Source organism: Eurosta solidaginis, chromosome 1 (assembly GCF_040869045.1).
Source record: "Eurosta solidaginis isolate ZX-2024a chromosome 1, ASM4086904v1, whole genome shotgun sequence".
Lineage (NCBI taxonomy): Eukaryota > Metazoa > Arthropoda > Insecta > Diptera > Tephritidae > Eurosta > Eurosta solidaginis.
Genome location: NC_090319.1, coordinates 109,805,338 through 109,818,135, shown reverse-complemented (window position 1 = coordinate 109,818,135; position 12,798 = coordinate 109,805,338). Strand labels below are relative to the sequence as shown.

Here is a 12,798-nt window from a genome sequence, read left to right as displayed (position 1 = left end):
AGACGAGCGTGAATCTAAATTAAACTTCGATCTGAATACAGTAATTTAATACATCCTGAAGAAACTCCGGCATACCCCATGTAAGTCCTGCTTGTAACGTGTCACAACATGACATCAAATATCTTTTCAATGGCAATGTGGAACCAAAGTCTCCAACACTCTTATTTCTCTAGTCAAATGCTGTTGAAAAAGCAAGTTTTCTCGGACAACCCTTAGAGGACATTGATAACATTTTGCACTGCTACAACAAAAACAAAAACAAGCTTCCTGAAACCATCAATATAAAGACGTACAAGAACACGTCCCCCTCTTGGGTTTTCCCTATTTTTGACTGATTTATAAACATTCCACCATTTTCGTGAAATTTGTGAAAAATATCTGATGAATAAAGGTCCATCTGTTTGAATCAATACCTAAAACTTTTAACTGAGTCTTCCACAAATTCACATTCCCATCTGTTTTGGTAAGGACTGCAAAACTTCTACTTGCTCCTATCTTTAAAGGAAAATTACTTAAGCTGGATATGAGGTTACTTACTTACATGGCAGTTCTTTCTGATATCGCACCGTAGGCACGTCCCATGTTCATATCCTCTAGTCGGAAGCCAAATTCTTTAGGCACTAAACTCAGAGAAAAACGTCGTTTTAAATCCAGCACCATCGGACTCAATTCAAGCTTTTCATGTTCTTACTTTTTTGTTCTTGAAAAACGAACGACCTGTTCTCAAAACAACAACCTTGTTCTTGAACTGACAACCATTTTCTTGAAAAGAGAACGGCTGGTCTTAAAATACGAACAAATGTTCTATTAATGAGAACAATGTTCTTAAATTAAGAACAATGTTCTTAAAAAAGGTTCAAGAAAAAAGAAACGGTATAATTAGTGTACACTACAATGTTAAATACAACATTTGGCTCAAGCTATTAAACAGTTGTAGTGGCCCACCGTCTATGATGTTGCGTTTGTGATCGTGTGGCGCGAGTTCGATCACCGTCAAATTCTGAAGTTTTTTAATAAAAATTTTTATATTCTATTTTTTACTCCTATTTCTCTTCAGTTCCATTCACATATGCACAGGTAATTCTCAAACTTGTTATGCAATGTTTTAAATATTTATTCAGATTGTATCATCAAATAAGAAGAATTTCGCAATAAGAGAAATATATTAAAAATGCATATTATGCGTTTTTTCTAATCTTTTGGAATTTTTATAATGGTTTTTTTTGTTATTAGTATTTTTTTATTAATATTTTTTATAAATGACAAAAAAATTATTTATTAATAAAAAATAAATAAATGGTAGTTTTTTACTCCCACCAATGATCAAGCACAAACCGTTCTTCAATTGAAACCGAAAACTGTTAAATCGACCACAAATCGTTCTCGAAGCGTGATCACGATAAATCTTAAATCAAACCCATGTAGCGTTTGAAATGAGCACAGAAGGTTCACCATCAATACCAAAGTGGTCATAAAATACGAGCGGTGTGCTTGAAAAAACTGTTCTTAAAACAATTCCATCGGTCACGAGTTAAGAGAAAACGTACTTAACAGACTTTTGTCAACGAATGTTCCTAATTTTGAACATGTTCCGTTCGTTTTAGAACGATTTTTTGTCTGAGTGTACAGGCCGCAGAATTATCTGCTATGAAAACAGCAATAAAGTTGGGCCCTGCAAAATTATTATTACAAATATTATGTGCGAATGGGTAGGTGTTATTTTAAACCATACCCTGCAGAAAAATGGGAGGCAGTCACACAGAACGGCAGTTTCGTCATGCAGGTTTAATGACTACCTCCGAACAAGTGCTAATCCGACGCAAAGCGCTCGCTAGTTAGGACCTAGTGGGTTTCGGTACAGAGATAAGTACCAGACTTGAATGGTGAGGTAGTCAGGCCATAAGAAATCTTTTATATCCCACCTCTTCAACATAACTTTTGTACATTCCCATTTACACTCATTTCATTTGAAAACAGTTTAGGGTCTTAATATCTTGTTGGTCCTCTTAAATACGTTACGCATACGCCCCGGCTCCTTGTGCAAGTAACACCTTGCTCAACAAAATTGCGTTGAGCTAGCGCCAAGGCATGCTAAAAAGGGTACTGTTAAAATGTCACTTTGGGAACTTAAATTGTTCAAAATACATATTTATTAATATCAACATACAAGTAACAAAATAAAATGGAAGTCATGACTTCTGATTAATTAAAAGACGAATCTGAAGTTTTGCGCCAACATCGCGGATATTGGTAGTGTTACGGCGCCCATGCTTAATTTGTCGGTAGGTCTTACATTCACTCGTATAGCTGTTAATTTGTTTTTATTCAGTACTTAGTAGATTGTCATTTGGCTTCAATAAAAGCTTAAGGTAAATTGCTCCACCATGGTTTGGTGATAAATCTGAAAGCTATTGTGTAGTAGTTCTCTGTCACTTCTCTAAAGGACCCATTTTATTTGGCAATTATTGAAAGTATTCTTTATAAAATTTCATCTATTTTCAATGTTTCTGTTATTTTTTTAACCGCAAAAATACCCTCGAAGGCGCAAGAAAGTATTGCGGATGTGTGCAGTCCTTTGCTGGTTATAAATCGGATGCGCTCTGGTACTGGCACCTACTAGTGATAGCCCCTTAAAATGTTACCTCTAACGTCAAGCGCGCCTGCCGCGAGAATATTCTAAGGCTCTATATAAATCAGAAAAAACCCAATCATAGGACGGTGCTCGTGGAACTTGACCTGTATAAAGCTTTTGACACAGTCAACCATGGCAAGCTACTCCAAGACATAGAAGGCTCACATGTTCCCCTTGTTTAAAAAGTTGGACCGCTAATTATCTTAATGATCGGCAGGCCTCGGTTCAATTTAGGAACGAAATGTCAAAACCGAGGATAATTAAACAGGGGGTACCACGGTACCATAGGTTGGGGTCCTAACCCCGCTTCTGTTTAATTTCTACATATCAAAACTCCCTTCCCCACCAGAAGGAGTTATAATCATTTTCTATGTTGACGACTGCACTATTATGGCTACAGAACAGCTATCTCCCCGCTCTTTCCAGTTTCTTCACCTCGCGGAACCTGGCATCATCACCTACAAAATCCACGGCCACTCTGTTTACGACGTGGAAGGAATAGATGTCGCAAATATTGGACGTATGCGTCGATGGTGTCACACTATCGACTGTCAGTCACCCAAAGATCTTAGGAGCAACGTTCGATAATACTGTAACCTTCAAGGCTCATGCCACCGAAATTGTATCTAAAGTACAAAGTCGCAACAAAATCCTCAAGTCGCTTGCCGGCAGCATATGGGGAAAAGATAAAGAAACGCCGCTAACAACGTGCAAAGTAATTGGCCGGCCGCTCATTAGTTAGGCGTCACCAGCTTGGTCGCCTGGTCTCAAAAATAACCACTGGAAAAGACTAAAGGCCTGTCAAAATGCTGCAATCAGAACTGCCATCGGATTTCTCCTTATGACCTCCCAACGCAACCTACATAGTAAGGCCAAAGAGTTCAATATTAAAGAGCACAATGAAATGTTGAACAAGCAGTTTTTGCTAAATTGTCTCAAAATTAGGAAATCCTATCAAACAACTGCTTGATCTAGCACCGCCTCCACGAGGATAAAGGGAACATCTGGATGGATACTGTAACAGATTAAACTCTTACCTGCCCAGAATCAACCACGACATACGTAATACATGTCCTGCATGCGATGTGTCCCCACATGACACCAACCTTCTTTTTAATTGTAAGTGGAATCTACACCTCTAACACCTATCTCCCTATGGTCCGCCCCTGTTGAAACAGACAGTTTCCCTGGACTCCCGTTAGAGGACTTTGATGAAAATTTGTGAGTGGTCATGCCCATTCAATGGGGCGAAGCACTGTTAATACAAAAACTACAACAACAAGACAATGACAAGGAAGTCATATTTGAGAATGTTGAAACTTTACGTGTGGACTGATATTGAGACTCTTGACAAAAATTTAAAAAAAAAATTTTAAATGGGCGTGGCACCGCCCAATTGTGATAAAATCAATTTTAAAAATATTATTAATCACTAGCAGACCCGGCAGATGTTGTTTTGCCCTAAATTTGGTCTATCTGCCTACATTTTAATAAGCTTTTTCCGTCTAACTCTGCCCTACCCCTCGACATTTTTTCCTAATCTTTTTATTCACTCCTCCCTTCGTCTTTTTCGCGTCATCCATATCCATCTTCGTCTCATTCTATCTCTTTCTCAGCCTCCTTCTCTCTTTTCTCTTCTCTCAATTATTTCTAATTTTTCTTCACCTCTTATTGCCAGTCCAAGAGGGTGGTATGTATTTTGTTCCAGTCCCATTCCGAGTCTCAGTCTCAGTCCAAGTCCTAATCTCAGTCCCAGTCCGTCTCTGGTATAGGACGTATGTTAATAGGTATGTGGGTGTTATTATTTCTTGTCTTTATTTCGGCTTCGCATGCATAGTTATCAGTTTTTGCAGATTGATGCTACTAAATCGAATATCACAATGAACTTTAGAGCTCTCAGCAACAGCTTTCATTTGATATCCATAATACACACACATTCTTGGGGTATCCGGGTCCATGTTTTGGCCTATATCTCGAGACCCTAGTCACTCAGCGCTGTAAAACTTACTCTGTATTATAGCACACATCAACAGCTTCAGTTTGGTACCCATAATGTAAAAGCACATCCTAGTGTTACTCTGATCCACGGTTTGGCCTATATCTCAAGACCCTAGTCACCTAGGGGTATGAAGATTATCCTGTACTATATCACTCATCAACAGCTTTCATTTGTTATCCATATTGTAAAAACACATTCTAGGGGTACCCGGGTCCACGTTTTGATCTCAAGACCCTAGGCAAGTAGCGAAAAAAGGTAGAAGTTGGCCGATTCCCGGACCTACCCAATATGCTCACAAAATTTCATGAGAATCGGTTCAGCCGTTTCGGAGTAGTTAAGCCTCTAACACCGTAACACAATAATTTTATATATTAGACTAGCAGACCCGGCAGACGTTGTTCTGCATTAAATTTGGCCTATCTGCATACATTTTAATAAGCTTTTTTCGTCTCACTCTGCACTTTTTCCTAATGTTTTTATTCACTCCTCCCTCCATCTTTTTCGCTTCGTTTCCATCTTCGTCTCATTTTATCTCTTTCTCAGTCTCTTTCTCTCTTTTCTCTTCTCTCAAGTTTTTCTCCTTCTTCTTCATCTCTTATTGCCAGTCCCAGAGGGTGGTATATATTTTGTTCCAGTCCCATTCCGAGTCTCAGTCCCAGTCCCAGTCCGAGTCTCAGTCCCAGTCCTAGTCCTAATCCCAGTCCCAGTCCGTCTCTGGTATACTTCCTGGAATAAAGCATCGTAAGTACAAATGTAGGCAAATTTATATACGAAATTTCAGGCAAATCGAATAGGAAGTATGTAAGTAGGTATGTGGGTAATATTAATTCTTGTCTTTATTTCGGCTTCGCATGCATATTTATCAGTTTTGCCAGGTTGATGTGACTAAATCGAATATCACAATGAACTTTAAAGCTCTCAGTAACAGCTTTCATTTGATATCTATAATACACACACATTCTAGGGGTATCCGGGTCCATGTTTTGGCCAATATCTCGAGACCCTAGTCACTCAGCGGTGTAAAACTTACTCTGTATTATAGCACAATCAAAAGCTTCAATTTGATACCCATAATGTATAAACACATTCTAGGGGTACCCGGGTCCACATTTTGGGCTATATCTCGAGACCCTAGCCACCCAGGGGTATGAAGATTATCCTGTAATATAGTACTCATCAACAGCTTTCATATGATATCCATATTGTATAAACACCTTCTAGGGGTACCCGGGTCCACGTTTTGATCCCAAGACCCTACGCAAGTAGCGAAAAAAAGGTAGACGTTGGCCGATTCTCAGACCTACCAAATATACCCATAAAATTTCATGAGAATTGGTTCAGCCGTTTCGGACGAGTTAAGCCTCTAACAACGTGACAGAAGAATTTTATATATTACATAAATCAAAAATCGTTAAACCTATCATAACAAAATTCGGCAGAGTGGTTGTTTTTACTATAAGGAATGCTTTGAAGAAAAATTAACGAAATCGGTTAAGGACCACGCCCACTTTTATATACAAGATTTTTAAAGGGGACGAATAAAATAAGCCATATCTTAGCGAAAAAGAGCTTTGTATCAATTTACTTTCTAAAATGGGGAGACATTTTTTTTAAACGGGTGCTACGTGTTATGTAGAAAAGTAATGAAATGTACAATTGAAGCTCACGATGAGTATATAATGTTCGGTTTCACCCGAACTTAGACACTTTTACTTGTTTATTATTTATTTATATACAGAAGCCAGTGTATTTGCCTCCTACAACAGAGTACAAGAAATCATAAAAAAATTCAATAGTGAAAAAAAATAAAGCACAGCATAACGCAACGCGACGATAGAGTCACCAGGGACAGTAGTCGAAGTGCCTTCGTGAATTATTTGGTGCAATGTAGTGGTGAATCAATGTTAGCGAAGGCGACGCAAAGTGTCGTGGTGTCATATGCAATCTTGTATTCAAGGCCCACTTGCAAGTAATTTTTAACTCAGAGCCAATATTAAAATTTGTCAAAATTATATCTTAATATATAAAAAAAAAACGCGTCACAAACTTTTTGGGCGCGATGGACTCCTAAACTACCGAACCGATTTTGAATTTGTTTTGGACCCCGTGTGTAGTTTGATATAACTTGAGAGATAGGATAGGTTATATCTCAGTTTATAGTCGCAGTATTATTTTATTGAAAATGTTTTTATTTGTTTATACGTAATAATAAAGTGTTACGTATATGCAGTGGTGCACCTCTTTTCAGTTGGTATGGATATGTTTGTGCACGTGCTTATTTAACTTTACGTACATATATATATATAGCACATCACCAGGGCCGCCGAGCGGGGGCCCGGAGTTTCTGAAAGGCCGGCGATTTGAGGTACTAAGAAATTTTTTTAAATCAGGAGAGTCTTAATTGTTCCATGTGCAATTTTTAAGCCGAATTTCAAAAGCAGCGAATATCTGCATTTCGTTTTAATATTATAGTGAAGTGTGAAAAATAAAAATCTATATATATGGTTACGAATATTAGCAACAATAAGGGGTACTGTCATCTCTAAGCCGATGCTAAGGGTGACTTGTGTGCACATCCATAAATCAATAATTATGTATCTACATAAACGAATCAATCATTATGTCTACACATATGTACGTACACTCAGCGGAGAAGCAACGCACAAACACATGCATATATCTTATCCGAGATGCTCCCAAAAGTATGCTATTGTATTTGTGGAAGTGTCGCTCACAAATACACGCGCATATGAGAGCTACACACGTGCATCTGCAGTTATAATTATATATCAGTAACTAAGTAAATTCTGGAAGCGCCTAGAGGATGCAACGAGGAAATCACACAGTATAAAAGCAGCAACAGTAGAGGCGCAAGAGTCAGTTTCGAATAAGCACGCTATCTGTCGAGCAATAGAAGTGTTATTTTGAAAGTACTTGAATAAAGGCCATTTTGCATTATTAAACATTGTAGTCATTTATTCAACAGTTTAGCGATTCGAATGTAGCAGAAGGCTACAAATAAGAGGATTTGAGGTAAAATTGCTACAAGTGGTGTCAGAAGAGGAATTGTTGAATAAATTCCAGAGGAAAACAAGGACATGACAAAGTTAAGTGAATTGAAGATCAAGCAACTGAAGAAGGAGTTGAAGAGCCGCGGATTGAATATAACCGGCATTAAACACGAACTTCAGGCACGACTACGAGAGGCAATGGAATTAGAAGGAATTGACCTGGAAGAGTATGTCTTTCATTTTGATGGCGATGAGACAACAAAATTGGAGGAGAAAAATGAAACACCGCAGACAATGGCGAATACAGACCTGAACATGATATTGGCTGCAATATCGGCACAAATGTCCGAAATGTTATCACAAATATCCACCAACATGTCATCGCAACTAGAGGAACAGAAGACATATATGATATCCCAACTGGAAGAATAGAAGACATATATGACATCTCAGTTGGCTGAGCAGTTGAAAGCACAAGAAACGCGTATTTCAGAAATGTCGACATAGATTACATCCAAGATGGAAGTACAAGAGTAGCGCTTATCATTTCAGGTGGCACAAATGTCTTCGCAGTTAGAAGCACAGAAAACAAAAATTGTACAACCCGAGGACAAAATGGACGCCGAGATAGAAGCTTTGAGAGGTCGTATACAGGAGTAGCAAATAAATCGCCCAAAAGTTTCAGCGAGTAATCCAAAGGTAAAGACACCATCCTTTGATGGTTCTGTTCCTTTCCAGGTCTTTAAGCTACAGTTTGAGAAGACCGCAACAGTGAACAACTGGAATGCTGGAGATAAAGTTGCAGCTCCATTTGTAGCATTGAAGGGGCCAGCAGCCGAAATCCTCCAGACGGTCCCAGAGTACGAACGGAACTGTTATGACGCATTGATGGCTGCTGTAGAACGAAGGTACGGAAGCGAACACAGGAAACAGATATATCAAATAGAATAGCAAAACCGTTAACAAAAACTAATGAGACTTTGCAAGAGTTTGCTTCGGATGTTGAAAGGTTGGCTCATTTGGCAAATGCGGATGCACCCGTAGAGTACACCGAGAGGGTAAAAAACCAGAGTTTTATAAATGGCATACGGGACGTAGGATCGAAGCGAGCGACATATGCAAACCCAAAACCCACATTCGCAGAAACGGTATCCCTTGCACTGACTCAAGAAACAGCGTCGCTTTTGAGTAAGTCCGCATACAAAGCTCAACGCGTGGAAGTGGAAAAGGCAGACTGGGTATACACAATTTTGGAAGCATTAAATGGTACGCAGCAGAAGAATAATGATGCAGTCAAATGCTTTAAGTGTAGAAAGCCAGGGCACATTGCGCGTTATTGCAACACCAACCCTAACAGTTCCAACAATGTGGGTGGTCGTAAACGCAGAGCTGAAGGAGATGAGCAGATCTCCAAGACCAATCAATCGTTAAACTAAAGCAAGTCAGCCGCAAGGGAAGACAGCTGGCTTCCTCAATTGAATGCCCCATAATCTATATCTAACATATTGGAAGAAGGTCAAACAATCTTATTGTCGGAGGACATGTGGATGGAAAGGAACGTTTACTGACTGTAGATACGGGTGCATCTCATTCCATAATTCGATTGGATTTAGAAGATAAGACCATTGCATGGAGCAAGATTGCGTACATCCACTGGAGAAGACAGCACGGTTCTAGGAGAAGTAGCACGTGAAGCCTCAATTGGGAACGTCACGGTAGTACACAATTTTATAGTGGCAGATATTGTTGATGAAATCATAATTGGAGTGGACTTTTTAATCGACCAGGACATCAAGATCGACATGCAAAGCAAGACGATGCGATATAAGAACATGGATGTACCGCTTAATTTCGGCAAATACCACCAAAATCAGAAGCAAGCAAAGGGCAAAGGTTTATGGAGATTGTGGGACAAATAAATTGTGGGTTGTCGAAGCAGAAAACAAATCAGCACCGAACATACTTGTAGCAAAACCCTGGCTATGACAAAACAAGATAGACCTATTCCGGTAAGGGTACTCAATGAGTTCAAGTCACCACTCAAACTGACCAAAGGAGCTATTTTGGGAAGATGCCAAGAGGCTGAAGTAGTACTGATCATTCCAATGGCATCACGGCTAGAGGAAGATTATCCTAAAGTACGCAAACATATTTGGCCAGGATGGTTCCAAACCAGGCCGCACCAATGTTGTGAAACATCAAATTGACACTGAAGACGCGAGGCTAGTGTTCCACTGGTAAAACGGGAAGTTGTGAGTCAAATCGTACAAGAAATGAGCGACAGCGGCGTCATCGAACCATCAGCTAGTCCATGGAGCTCACCTGTGGTACTTGTGAAGAAGAAGGATGAGAAAATGAGGTTTTGCGTGAACTACCGCAAGTTGCCAAGAATTGGCGACACTTTGGACTCGCTCTCTGGTACGAAATGGTTTTCCACACTGGAATTGAAAAGTGGCTACTGGCAAGTGGAGGTGAAAGAGGAAGACAAAGAAAAAACAGCCTTCAGCGTCGCAGATGGTCTTTGGCAATTTACAGTACTGCCTTTTGGACTTTGTAGTGCACCAGCTACTTTTTAGAGACTCGTGGATCAGGTATTGCATTGGAAAACAGGCTTGGTATACCAGGACGACATCATCGTATTGGGCAAGAACTTCGATGAACATCTTAAAAACTTGGAGGAAGTTTTCCAGAGAATAGCTGGAGCTGGTCTGAAACTAAGTCCCAAAAAGTGTGCGCTGTTTAAAAAGGAAGTAAATTTTTTCGGTCACAAGGTAACGACAGAAGGTATCCGTACAACAAATTAAAATATAGAGGCAGTAAAGGATTGGCCAAGACCACAGAACTTGCATGAATTAAGAAGTTTCCTTGGGCTGTGCACATATTACCTGCAATTTGTACCAAATTTTTCCAGCGTATCCCATAACCTCCATGAGCCTACAAGAAAAAGTAAAGCTTTTGAATGGAAGAAGGAGCAAGAAGTGGCTTTCCAAACATTGAAAGAGCGTTTGTGCACTGCCCCAATGTGCTATAGGAGCCGTTTTATCACAACTGGTCGATCGACAGGAGAAGGTAGTTGCATACTACAGCCGTTCGATTGAAAAACCAGAGAGGAACTATTGCGTTATACGGAGAGATCTGTTGGCATTGGTAGAGTGCATTAAACATTTTCACAAATACTTCTACGGCCAGAGATTCCGCGTCAGGACAGATCACGCAGCGTTGAAATGGCTTCTGCAGTTCCGTAATCCAGAAGGACAATTGGCACGGTGGATCGAGCAGCTGCAAAGCTTTGACTCTTCCATAGAGCATCGGAAAGGTAGTCTCCATGGGAATGCCGATGCAATGTCACGAAGATCATGTAGTTTGGAATGCAAGCACTGTTCAAAGGCCGAGGCTAAAGAAGACATTATAGATGTCCGGCTAATGATTATGACGTGTGCGGATGAACGGGACAAGGAACAACTAAGGAAGTGTCAGCTAGAAGATACAGATCTGTCACATGTTATGCAAAGGCTCGAACGAAACGAAAGACCAAATAGAGAGGAATTGTCAGCAGAGAGTCCCAATGCGAAATCATATTGGGCACAGTGGAACAGTTTAGAATGATATCCGGTTGCGTGCAGCGCATATGAGAGAGTGAGGATGGTCAATGCAAGAAGAAACTGATAGTTGTTCCCAGAAAGAGGATTCCTGACATGCTCAGCGAGCTGCATAATGGTCCAAGCGGAGGTCATCTTGGAATCACGAGGACGCTTGAGAAGATTAGACATAGATTATGTTGGGTTGGTTGCCGTCAGTCGGTCACTGAGTGGATTGCAAACTGCGAGGTTTGCAGCAGAGCGAAAGGGCCCAAAACCCGAAGTCATGGCCAGATGAAGCAATATAAGTCAGGTGCGCCATTTGAAAGGATCGCTATGGATGTCGCAGTTCCATTTCCTACTAGCAATTGCGGAAACAAATATATACTGGTGGTTATGGATTATTTCAGCAAATGGCCAGAAGTATACCCAATCCCAAATCAAGAAGCGGAAACAGCAGAAGTGTTTATAAACAATTGGGTTGCAAGGTATGGTGTACCAATGGAGTTACATTCTGACCAAGGCAGGAATTTCGAATCAGCTGTGTTCCAAGAAATGTGCAAGAAGTTGGGCATTCGAAAAACACGGACAACTTCATCGCATCCTATGTCCGATGGTATGGTGGAATGTTTCAATAGAACATTGGAGGAGCATTTAAGGAAAGTAGTAGACAAGTACCATAAGGACTGGGATGCACACATATCATTATTCATGATGGCCTACCGATCGGCAGTACATGAGACAACGGGTCAAACTCCCGCAAAGGTAATTTTTGGCAATGAACTTCGACTGCCAGCTGATTTGAAGTATGTGATAAATGCCAATGCGAAGAGAAATGTCAAGAAATTCATTGGTGGCTTGGAAGAAGAGCTGAAAGGGATACACGATCTGGTAAGGCAACGAGCAAAGGTTATGAGTGACAAGATGAAAGCGAGCTACGATAAAGCATTCAATTCGGAAGGGTTTCAGGAAGGAGATTTTGTGCTCTTATACAACCCACAACGAAAAAAAGGTTTATCCCCGAAATTTCAGTGTAATTGGGAAGGCCCATACAAAGTTGTAAAACGGATCAACGATGCAGTGTACCGCATACAAACCATTGGCAAACCACGAACCAAAATGAAAGTGGTTCATTTGGAGAGGCTAGCAGCGTTTAGATTGAGAGATTTGTTTGATAGGACGATCAGACTTAGGTGGAGGCCAGTGTTGCGAATATTAGCAACACTAAGGGGTAAAAAAAAAATAAATGTAAGGCGCGATAACCTCCGAAGAGATCTAAGGCCGAGCTTCTCTTCCAATTTGCGTCGTGCTCTTCTTGATTTTACCTACAAATTGGCCGGACGGGACCTACATGTTTTATGCCGACTCCGAACGGCATCTGCAAGGCAGATGAGTTTTCACTGAGAGCTTTTCATGGCAGAAATACACCCGGAGCGCTTGCCACACACTGCCGAGGGGCGACCCCGCTTAGAAAAATTTTCTTCTAATTGAAAAACCTTATTTCTAAATTTTTGATGTTGCTTTGCCCGGGGTGCGAACCCATGGCATACGGTGTGATAGGCGGAGCACGCTACCATC

The 12,798-nt window shown here is 40.4% G+C and overlaps 3 protein-coding genes across 30 annotated transcripts in view; 1 reads left to right on the top strand and 2 right to left on the bottom strand.

Moving 5' to 3' along the window:
* Positions 1–12,798, bottom strand: part of Hs6st (heparan sulfate 6-O-sulfotransferase) — an 812,621-nt gene that overhangs the window by 72,287 nt on the left and 727,536 nt on the right. The gene's annotated exons all lie outside the window — the stretch shown is intronic.
* Positions 1–12,798, top strand: part of Rim (Rab3 interacting molecule) — a 272,945-nt gene that overhangs the window by 2,052 nt on the left and 258,095 nt on the right. The window lies entirely within an intron of this gene.
* The window catches only part of LOC137236719 (uncharacterized), a 296,244-nt gene that overhangs the window by 253,318 nt on the left and 30,128 nt on the right, over positions 1–12,798 (bottom strand). The window lies entirely within an intron of this gene.